This window comes from Pelmatolapia mariae, linkage group LG6 (genome assembly GCF_036321145.2).
Source record: "Pelmatolapia mariae isolate MD_Pm_ZW linkage group LG6, Pm_UMD_F_2, whole genome shotgun sequence".
Classification (NCBI taxonomy): Eukaryota; Metazoa; Chordata; class Actinopteri; order Cichliformes; family Cichlidae; genus Pelmatolapia; species Pelmatolapia mariae.
The window spans coordinates 28,102,768-28,113,626 of NC_086232.1; positions in this window are offsets into that span (position 1 = coordinate 28,102,768).

The following is a 10,859-nucleotide window of genomic DNA, read 5'->3' on the forward strand; positions in this document are numbered from 1 at the left end:
CATTAATAAAATGCAGGCGCATCAGACAAATTACATAACCAGAATCCCGAACTGTATTTTTCCTTCTGAGATCAAAATCTAGTTTATGAAAGATCAGGTAGATTTATGGGATCATTAAATGAATTCACAGCACTTACAGTCTATGTTTTTTTGCCTTACTCAAAAATACAAAGCACCTCTTCAAATGTACTACCAAGAGCTTTCATTTTGTGGAATTAGCCAAACATGATCTGAGGATTTACCAAGTCCAAAAGCAGGTCTCGGTGTTAAAACCTCACTCACTACATAATGCAGAAAAAGAGATTTACAGTTTGGTGTATGATGTGGGGTAACTGATGACTTGGTGATGTCAGTATTTTGGTATTGATTATGAATACACAATCCTCTGCATCAGTCTGGACTCTATGTATGTGAGTAATCAAAATGCAGACGGCGAGCTACTGTCGCTTCTCTCAAAGTGACATTTCCAAAGGCATGACTTGACATATGCAAAAGGGCCGTCATGATGATAATTCTGACAGGAAGAGACCATCTCCTAACTGCCCATAAAAGAAGAATGTTGCACAGTGACTCCTCCAGTTCTGCCACTTCAAGGCGAAATTTGCAAGTGGGTTGCTTTGTGGTTGAACTGAAACATTCATTGGAAGCTTTTCTCATTCTGATTAGCAGTGCTGATTGAAGTGCCTATCCATTAAATACCAGCACAGAGTGGGAAAACCCTGCTGAGTTGCTCATTGCTCATCTCCAAGGTCTGCAGCATTGCATTGGGAGATAAGGAAGACTGCTAGTAGCTAAAGGCATGCTAGTGCAGGAGAAGAGGAGGAGGGATCCTTTTCATTAACTTTCATTAAGAATAAAGAGCGAATTAGTGTGAGAAGAGGTCTGATGTACAAAAGTCGTGCTCATTTTTAGCTGCACTAAAACAGGCGTGCATGTAGCCACATACAACATGTATGAAGTTCATGAAGACACACAAATTCAGTCTAAGTACTGGCAGCAAGTGTCTCTAATCCTCTGTACTGCTCTGTACCCGTGTACTGCTTTGGGTAGCATAATAGCAAGAATAAACAGAAAGCAGCATCTGGTAAAGGGGTTATGCTTGGGGTGGGAAAGGGGTTATGCAGTCTTTGTGTGTATGTGCTGGTGCTTTTAAGTGCATGCCTGTATTTGACTGTGTCTGCGGTGCATGTGTGTGTGTATGCATTTGCGTGTGTCCATATGTGTGCTGTATGCGCGGAGGGAGGGAGGGAGGGAGGGAGGGAGGCAGAGCAGAGCAGAGCGTTGCAGTGCAGGCAGTAGGACAGCGTTTCTGAGCTGTGGTAATTTCCCCCGAGACAAGCGAGCAGGTAAAGGCCAGCAAAAGAGGGAGGGAGGGAGAGAAGGATAGATGAAGGCTGGGATAAAAGGGAGGGAGGGAGAGCATCAGCAAGCAAGTATGTCAGAGAATAATAAGAAATGATACAGCAGTGGCGGAAAAGAGGGCAGCACATTCGCCCAATCGAATGGGCACGGACTGCATTTAAAACGTTTCAAGGTTGAATTTAGCCGCTCTGATTGTCAACACATTACCGTTAACATTTGTATTTCCATTTCAAATGCCTTATCTTGTTAATGAGTGTTTCTAAACTGAGTCATTGTTTTTGTAATGAATTCATCTATTAATTACACATGCGCCGTTTTCTGATGACCTTGCTTTATTTTGTTACAAGCTGCAGACCTTAATATTAGCATACATTAAGCCCTGCTTATCTTTCATCCCCAAAAGCTAATACATCAAATTATCACCCGAAAAAAAAAATGGATCAAGCACAATTGTGTTTTACGCACCAAGGTTTGTGTGTGTGTGTGTTTGTGGGTGAGCACTCTCACTTATTAGCCCCTTCCCCCTCCCTACTTGCAAACTCATTACCAGCATATAAGACCTGCATGGATTTTATGGTGTTTTGGGAACTGACTGGTTAATCAGATTTATTGCACACTTAAGCTTAATTGATTGCCTTTATGGATTCAAATGAATAATTAAGTACTAACAAGCCTAGTTTCTGTTTCATCATTCTGAAATGATGATAATGACCCACAGAAAGGGAAGGTAGTAGAAGTGTCAATCACAAAATGCCAACATAACAATATTTGCTTTTCAGCCTGTGTAATCTACTGATTATAATAATGCTGTCAAAACACCGATACAAGCACGTTTTCCACTTAATCTCATACTAGTATTGGCCCAAAGCTGGAGATTTATTTTTCTTCACTTTTCACTTTGTATTTAAAAAATGTCTACTAAAAAATGAAGTATTATAAGCAGTTATACAGACAGCGAAAAGACAGCCAGCGCCTCACGATCAAGGCGCCCCCTGAACAAAGACAACATATCCTGACCTTCAGATGATCTTCATCAGATCAATACTATCATCGGCACAGACAAGCGGTCACAGATTAACCCAGACTCCTCTAACCAACCCCCAGCTCTCAACGCAAACACGCGCGCACACACTTTTCTCTCCCATACACAACAACAAACATGCACGCATCTTTTTTAGCAGGGCCCTGGGTGTATTGACTGGTTTGTACTGACTGACACGCAGACCACACGTACGCGCTTGTTGATTATACTTTTCTGGCTGGCTTTTATTGCACAGTGTAAAGAGTGAAGGTGTCCTAATGTAGCTGTATCTATCCCCAGCTACAGGAAGGGGAGAGAGCGATCTACCCATTGCTGCCCTTATCTTGTTATGATTGCAAAAATGTTGCAATAAAAAAAAAATCAAAATAACTGACTTGCTTGTCAGTTTAATATTATATGAATGACTGTTTCTGTACTTACATGCGTGTTTGACATTATGGAAAAGGGCAGAATAAAGCCCATATAGATATACATATACAGGTCTGGCACTGGATATCATTTTTCACACACCTCTGTACAAACATTACATTTCCAGACACAGAGAAGAATATGCATATTTGACACCCCACCAGCCATTTACACGGAATATGTACCAATGAGCAACACAAGCAAATTGATATCTATATGTCTGCAAGTGGCCAGAAGGCAACTGACTTAATCCCAGAACCAATGTAAATGTTGGTGGCATATCTACAGGCAATAGCTGATATTTAGAAGTCCATTAACACAGGGTGGAGATGGGTTAATTCACTGTGTGTAGCTGGAGATCCGGAGGGAGTTTAGGGCATACAAAGAAGAAGGAGGAGAGAAATGGATAATGGGAGGAAAAGAGAGGCGAAAGAAAAGAGGGTATAATGCAAAAATAAGAAGAAAGAATGAGAGGAAAAATACAAATAAATGTGGAGGGAGGTAGATGTGTATATGAGCAGGGATGGTGTGGTGGGGGTGCTGGGGATGGCAGTCGGCTGAGTGTGTATGTGTGCATAGTTGTTGTGAGCATTGCTGCCTGCTATCATCCGCCTGAGCCTGGGCGTCAGTTTGATTAATGCTGCTTTCCTCCAACTGACCTCCAAGGTCACTGGAATAGTGGGTACTCAGCCGCTCCCATTTGCTGCTTTACCAGAGGGGGGTAAGGGCCATATAATATGCTCCTCCAGAGTTTCCTCTGTTTTTCCTGTTTCCACTTTCCTCTCTGTCCCTCATTTAAGCTCTATCTCTCTCTCTGTCATCCTCGCCGTCTGTCTATCTATCTCTTCTTTTCCCTCCCCACCCTCGTTCTGTCCCGCCTCTCTTCGGGCTCTCTCTTTCTGGTCCTCATCCATCTCTTTCTCTCTGCCACCATTTCTCTTTCCCTCTGTTTGACTCTTATGTGCTCGCCACCAGCACTCTCTAATCTGAAATGCAATCAAAAGTGGCAATAATGCAATGTGTTTGAAGATGCTGGCGAGAGGGAGAGAGAACAGGCCGGGAAAGGGCCATTAGGCCACCGAAAGAGGTTTAGATAAACACATTCACATTTCTCACACATACTCACCTCCACACAACCACCACTTCCTCCCCTCTCTCCGTTCACAGAAAGACTGCCAAGGTGAAGGCATATGAATAGAGTTGTCCTACACCAATAGACACTTGGCACTGACACACTTCCTCTGGCAGAGACGCTCATAGCAAATGCTACTTATTGTGCCAGACGGCCTTTCCTGGCATGAACCTGACAAGAAGGGAGCCATGTACATACAAAGAGAGGGAGAGAGAAAGACGAAGGCTGAGACATGAGGAGGGCAGTGGAAAAGTTAGTTTTCCTTCTACTCAACTCCCCAACTCTATCAGTTGTTAGTCCCTGATTAACCTGATGATTTCCCAGCATTTTCTTCCAGTTTTGTATTACTAATCTCTTTTTTTCAGTTATTTGTGTTGACATTAACCATTGCAGTTTTTTGCCCCATCTATAGAAATCCTCACTACATATAATATATTGTCAACACTTATCCTCTGGACAGTACACAATATGTATTCGTGTGGGTCTCCGTGTAAGTTTTGTTCAGATCAGCTTTACTAGCTTGAAACATAGCCTGTTCATTCATTTCTGTGAAACCTGTGGGTTGGCACAGTGGGGAGTCCCGATGCACAGGGCTCTTCTAGGTGTTTTTTCTTGGAAGCCATTTCTTTTTCCATTGTATTATAAACCTATGTTTAGTGCTCTTGTGGATGTATGGGTCAAACTGAACCTCTAGATTGCATTTCATCTCATGTAACAGTGCAACTACCCAAACAAAATGCTTGCTTTTTACCACAGTGCTATTTTCAGACTGAGCACCTGTACAGCTCTGTGAAAAGGAAACTTGGCATTTGATTTACAGGTCTTTTTATTTGTCTGTGTGCACTACATGGCAGATCTTTGTAAAAATGTACATCAGATGTCTTTACTGGTTCAGTCCAAGACCTGACTGATGACTTTAAAGTTAGATTGGGCCCAATTTTTTTCTTATTAGGCTGGGTAGGATCTTGTTCAATAGGCATGGGCTATCAAATAAGTCAGTAGGTCCAAAAAAGGTAAGCAGATTCCACATCATAGGAAATCATCAGGTGTTGATGAGATTTATTGTATAAAATGATGACTTTTGCATTGCCAGGTACTGAATTGGTTTGAAAAATATTAATTTCTGTCTATTAATTGTTCAGTTGTCTAGAGAATATTTCATTCTTGGATGAAACACTAGACTTTTAAGGATTTATGTAAATATGTTTTTGAATACATAATGAATAGATAATACCTATTTCTTAGTTTATAATAATCCAGTTAATACACTTTCTGACTATGGCTGCTTCTTAATTGATAGTGCATCGCGCAGCTCTCTCTCGGTCCGGTCAACCAAATAGCATTTTGGATAAGGTCTCGTTTTTAGACAGTTATTACATGTATTCACATTGGCACTGACTGTGATAGGGTTTTATTCCAATCACGTTTCTTCTGTTGAAAATTCATTCATGTAGCTCATGTTTGGGTATTTTCCACCAGTCCAGTCAATTCAGTTTATTTCTGTTCCAAACTTTTGTCATCTGTAAAACAGACCTGACTAAGATGGCATCCAAAAGTGTGTACAAAGAAGCCAGCAGTATAATCACAGCCTGGAGAGTTAGCCCTGGTGTGCACCATCAATTTGTCTCACACTCTGTACCCTCCATCCCCCCACCCCCTTTCCTTTTTTCTCTGTCTCTCCATGTTCCCTTTTTCCAGTCAGTGCCTGAGCGTGAGCAACACACACACACATACACAGACACACACACACACACACACACACACACACACACACAGACACACACACACACACACACACACACACACACACACACACTCCTGAGCATCATGAATCTTTCATGCGAGCGGGCTGTATAATCCCTGAGGCGTGCTCTCTGAGACCCATACACACCCGCCTCCATCACCTTGAGAGAGGGAAAGCCATCACTGGGAATGAGGGAAAGAGACAGAGAGTGAGAGAGAAGGCGAGGGATGGAGATCGAAAGATAGATGGAGAGACATGGAAAGGAAGGGGGGGAGTGAAGTGGAGAGAGGAAAGGAGAAGGAGGAGGAGGAGAAGGAGGAGGAGGAGGAGGGAGTGCAAGGGTGTGAGAAGCAAAAGACAAATTGAAGGTGTTAAGTAGGACCTGGCTGGAATTACCTCCCTTCTTTTGACCACTGAGGGAGGAATAAAAGAAGAGAGATAACAATGGGGAGGTTGGTTCTCTTTCGTCTTGGGTGCTGAAGGCGGCAGTGGAAAGTCAAAGTGTATCATTTCAAATCTTTGTCTGATGGAAGCACAATGGAAACTGAAAAATGGATGGCATCAGGATCTATATGTCTTCTAAACTGCCTTTTAAATAGATGCCCACATTATATCGACACAGGCCACATCCATGCATACATACAGTGTACATTCACATTTGTTACAATACACCTTGTTAAATGGAAAAGTTTAGGCACCCCCAAAAAACAGTATTCTTAATGCACATTTTGTTTTAATTTCATGGGCTAAAAAACAATTATTGTTGCATGTGCAAAGTTTGATTAACTAGTTTGACCTCAGTTGACTTTTCAGAAGTTGCCAGGCAGCTGAAGAATTAAGAATTCATTAGGAATTGTCAACAGATGACAATTCAGAGCCTGATACTCTTTAACCTTATGCTAACACTCAACAGCCATGGGCTCCTCTAAACAGCTAATTGGAACATGAAAATTCATTGATGTTTAAAAAGCCGGGTGAGTCTATCAAAAGAAATTAAAGCACTTCCAGCTTGAAAGTGGCACTTTTCAAAAATTGTCTTTAAAAAAAACAAAAAACAGTGGGTACATTTGGAGTCGTCAAGAAAAAAAATAGGTGCTGAAGGCACAAAGGGGGAAAAAATTGCACACTATCAGACTCAAGCCAGAAATAGAGCATGTTTATTGAAATGTTGTAGCCTTTGTGAGAATATTGAAGCTTAAGAGGGTGCACAGTGTTGCAGTCATGGAATGATCTAGAAGACCAAGTCAAACTTCAGATAAGTTTGAGTTTCAGCCTGCTGGGCAGAAAGGCAAAGCTAAAAACTGCAGAGAATCCGCAGGAAGCTTTAGCTGAGACAGGACTGGCAGTGCCGCTTCAACATATCGTGCGCAGCAACGACGCACAAAGACAGCCTACATGGAAAAATCATCTGAAACTAACCTTACCTGCAACCGAATCACAAAAGTTGACAACACTGCTCTGCAAAGCAACATCTGCGTACGCCAGAAATGGTTTTGAAAAAAACAACTTCTGTGGACGAGAAAATGTTTAGAGCAGCATTTATTTATCAGAACACCTAGCAAACTGTTCAGCATGCAGGTGTAAATACTCTGCTTGTGGTTATGTGGCAACGGCGGTACAGGAAACATTGCAAAGATAAAGGAACATCGCTCCTCCAAACACCAGCTAACTGTAGACACAATGACTCACAGCTAGCTGTAAGTACTAAGTGGTGACCACACTTACACATGCTACATTTACAGTTTAATCCCTTTAAGACTGTGCAATAAAGTGTAACTTTACACTTAACATAAACCAAATATGGAATTCCAAACTATATTTGAAATTCAATCTGAACATGAGAAATAAAGCTCTACAATTCTTTTATAAAAATATCAAACTTAACCAGCCTATTTATTTCTGCTTTTACCACAGAATCAGTGTAATTTGATCTTGTTCAGTTTCTTAATGCAAGAAAAGCCAAACCCACTAAAAAGACAAAATTATGTCCTCCCATAAGAAACTCTGCAATGGTGGACAGCTGAGAGAGAAAGACAAAAAAAAAGGAATGAGATGTTGAAATCTGTTATTATAGTCCCTTTTCCCACACACACAAAGACCAAGGTCATCATAAAGTTTCCTCAAAGTCCAGTTTTTTCTTAAGCTCACTCTCAAGAGAAATATCATCAAACCCAATATATGAGAAAGACTGAGATGCTATCAAATAAAAATGGCTTAAATGACAACAGGGTGTTCATCAGTTGGACATCTCGCAAGTTTCCTAATATGACATTTTTTGATGAATGAATCTTTATTGTTAACACATAAATTCCCTGCCTCCTACACGCTTTATGATATAACAACAGCATACTCACAATATACAGTTTGCTTACCCTAACACATGGGATGACAGAGAGCATTTTTTCCACCTTCTCTTGTGTTATGAAAGCCATTTCTTGTTTGCCATCCCTTTTCATCTCAAGCTTTAGGATGTGTTCTAATAAATACACCATATTAGTCCCTGCAATAAACTCCCACCACAGTTTATCAGCTTCATATTGGCTTGCTTTGGAGTGAGCCGACCCGACTGCAGGTTGTCTCGGTAAGTTCCTAATGGAGTGACAATGGAGAAATCATAGAGACTGGACAGCATAGTTGTGGATGTTGCAATAATTACCTGAGATGACAGTCAACACAGCAGCGGTAAGCACCTTCTCACTGGCCTGATGAGCTTATTATGCCCCCCAACCTTCACACCCCACGACCCTGATTTAATTTGACACTGATTAATAAGGCTGTACAAGACAAAAAGGTGGCTCGTGCATGTGTGTAGACATGTGTTTGCAAATACGGCTGTCTCCGTGCATATCACTGAAATCATGCTGCAGATAGATAAGCATGTAAGGAGAAAAAAAAAGAAACTAATGATACTGATGCATGTGACGTTCCATATATCTCACTGGGATGTCTCAAGGTCAGAATGAACAAACAGCTGAGGAAAGGTTGAATAAAGGAGAAGAGCTCCTTCATATACAAATGCATGCAGGAACAACTAATAATATGAATACCACGTCAGGTAAATGCGCAGGTGTTGGAGAGTTTTGCCTGCATTTTTTATGTTGTTGATGCTTCAGGGTGAGCATGTATAGGACCTATACTCATAGGTCTCCCCTCCTTCCAGTACGTACACACACACACACACACACACACACACACACACACACACACACACACACACACACACACACACCACAGTTGTCCCTTCCTTGGTGGAACAGAATGGAGGGGGCAAGTAGGTTGAGACTGAGGGGTGGGGGCCGTGGGTGGTGGACAGTGCAGTGCCAATTTCACGCCTCCACTCCTCTCTGCCTCTTTCAGCTGCATGCTGTATGCTCCTTCTTCTCCCTACCTCAACTCTCTGCGTCCCCCATCTATAAACCTATGCACACAGCCTTTTCTCCAACGCCTGTACCACCCATTCTCATTCCATCCATCCATCCTTCCTTGCTCCCGCCAGCCTCTCTGCTTAGGTTGGAGTATGATAGCCCAGTTGCTTAGGGGATGCTTGTCTAAATAATAACCCAGAGAACAGAAAAGACCAAAACTGTCATGGTTCTGCAGACCCGGTGTTTTGAATGTTGTTTAATCATTGCTGTTGCATTCTTAGAGTGACTTTACTTTCCTAGTTTAGTTTTCTTGCGTTTATGAGTTTTCTGATTATTGTCTTTATCTCTTGTGGTTCTGGTTTAGTTCCCTTTAGTGTTTCCCTTTCTCTGTTTCTTTTTCCTCAGTGTCTCCTGTGGAAGTCAGTGTCTTGACTCCATGTTTATTTTCCTCCCTGTGCCTCTCCACCCTCTTCCCCTGTGTCTCGGTGTTCTGTCTTCCTTACCGGTTCCCATGTTCTTCTCTGTGTTTCATCCTTTGTCTCCCCAGTCTGTTGTGTGTTTGCATGTTTGTTTATTCCCGTCTTAGTTTTAAGCTTGTGTCTCGGTGTTCGTGCTACTTCCTGTCTTATTTTGATAGTCCTTGTCTCATGTGCATTGTATTCAAGGTTTGCTTCCCCTGTCTCGTTATGTCTAATTTGTTCCTGCTGTGCTCTCATGTGTTTCCACTTCCCTAATCATCCCTCAGTGTATATATCGTCTCTGTTTTCCTCGGTCCTTTGTCAGAGCAACTGTTCACCGACTCCTGTGTCTCTCTAGTCCTAGCGGGCCAGATTCCCTAGCGTTTTCCCAGTTTAAGTTTTGACAATTAGTTCCTCATTTAGTTTGGTTCTCTTATTTCGCTCTGTTTTGAGAATCAGCCTGAATAAAGGGCTTGCCTTTTGGGTCCTCACTCTCCACTCCACACGATCTGCCACCCGCAAATCTTGACAAAAACAGAGTTCCCTCAGAAAGAAACAAGGTAGGAAAAAACAAAATCACCAGTAGAGTAAAGCACCACATGAGAAACCTTGTCTCAACTCAGCCCTTCAGCACTCACATCCAGCTCTCAAGATGGATGCCTCGGTGCATTCACTTCTCATGCTTGGCAGCACAAGGACAGAAAGAGGGCACGAGAAAAAAAAACAAAAAAAAAAACAGCTCAATTTGCATTCGCAGAGGTAACATTTGTTTATCGCATGTATGACACCCCTCTTAACGACCCCACCGCTGATTGAAGCAAGCTTGCTAATTAAGCATTAATTACAAAACAATAGAAGTGGCAATTAGATGGTAGCATTTCAATGTGACATATTCCCACCTGGGCTATTGTTAACATAGCATTATTACCATCACCGCCTGCTGTGGTTATGGTTATCTAAACAGTCATAAACGTCATCTCGCGCATACTGTACCACCCACAGTTGCCGTACAACTAAGTAATATGTTTTATCTCTCTCTCTCTCTCCCTCTGTGTGTGTGTCTCTTTTTCTAGTGGCAAATATCAGCCGTTTGCTTCATCACTGGGTTTTAATTGGTGAAAGCAGTGGGATTTACACAGGCACGCAGGCAGCAAGGGTTTTCCCTTTGTAGTGGCACAATGTTTACAGTCCTGCTGCAGAGCAGTCTGGGGCCGTGTGGACGATACCTTTGTTAGTGCCCCATTACATACAGGCAGAAAGATAAACCCTGCTGCTCTTTTACAACACATATAAATGCTGATATATAGGAAAAAAAAATAATAGAGACAGATGTGCACAGAAACACACA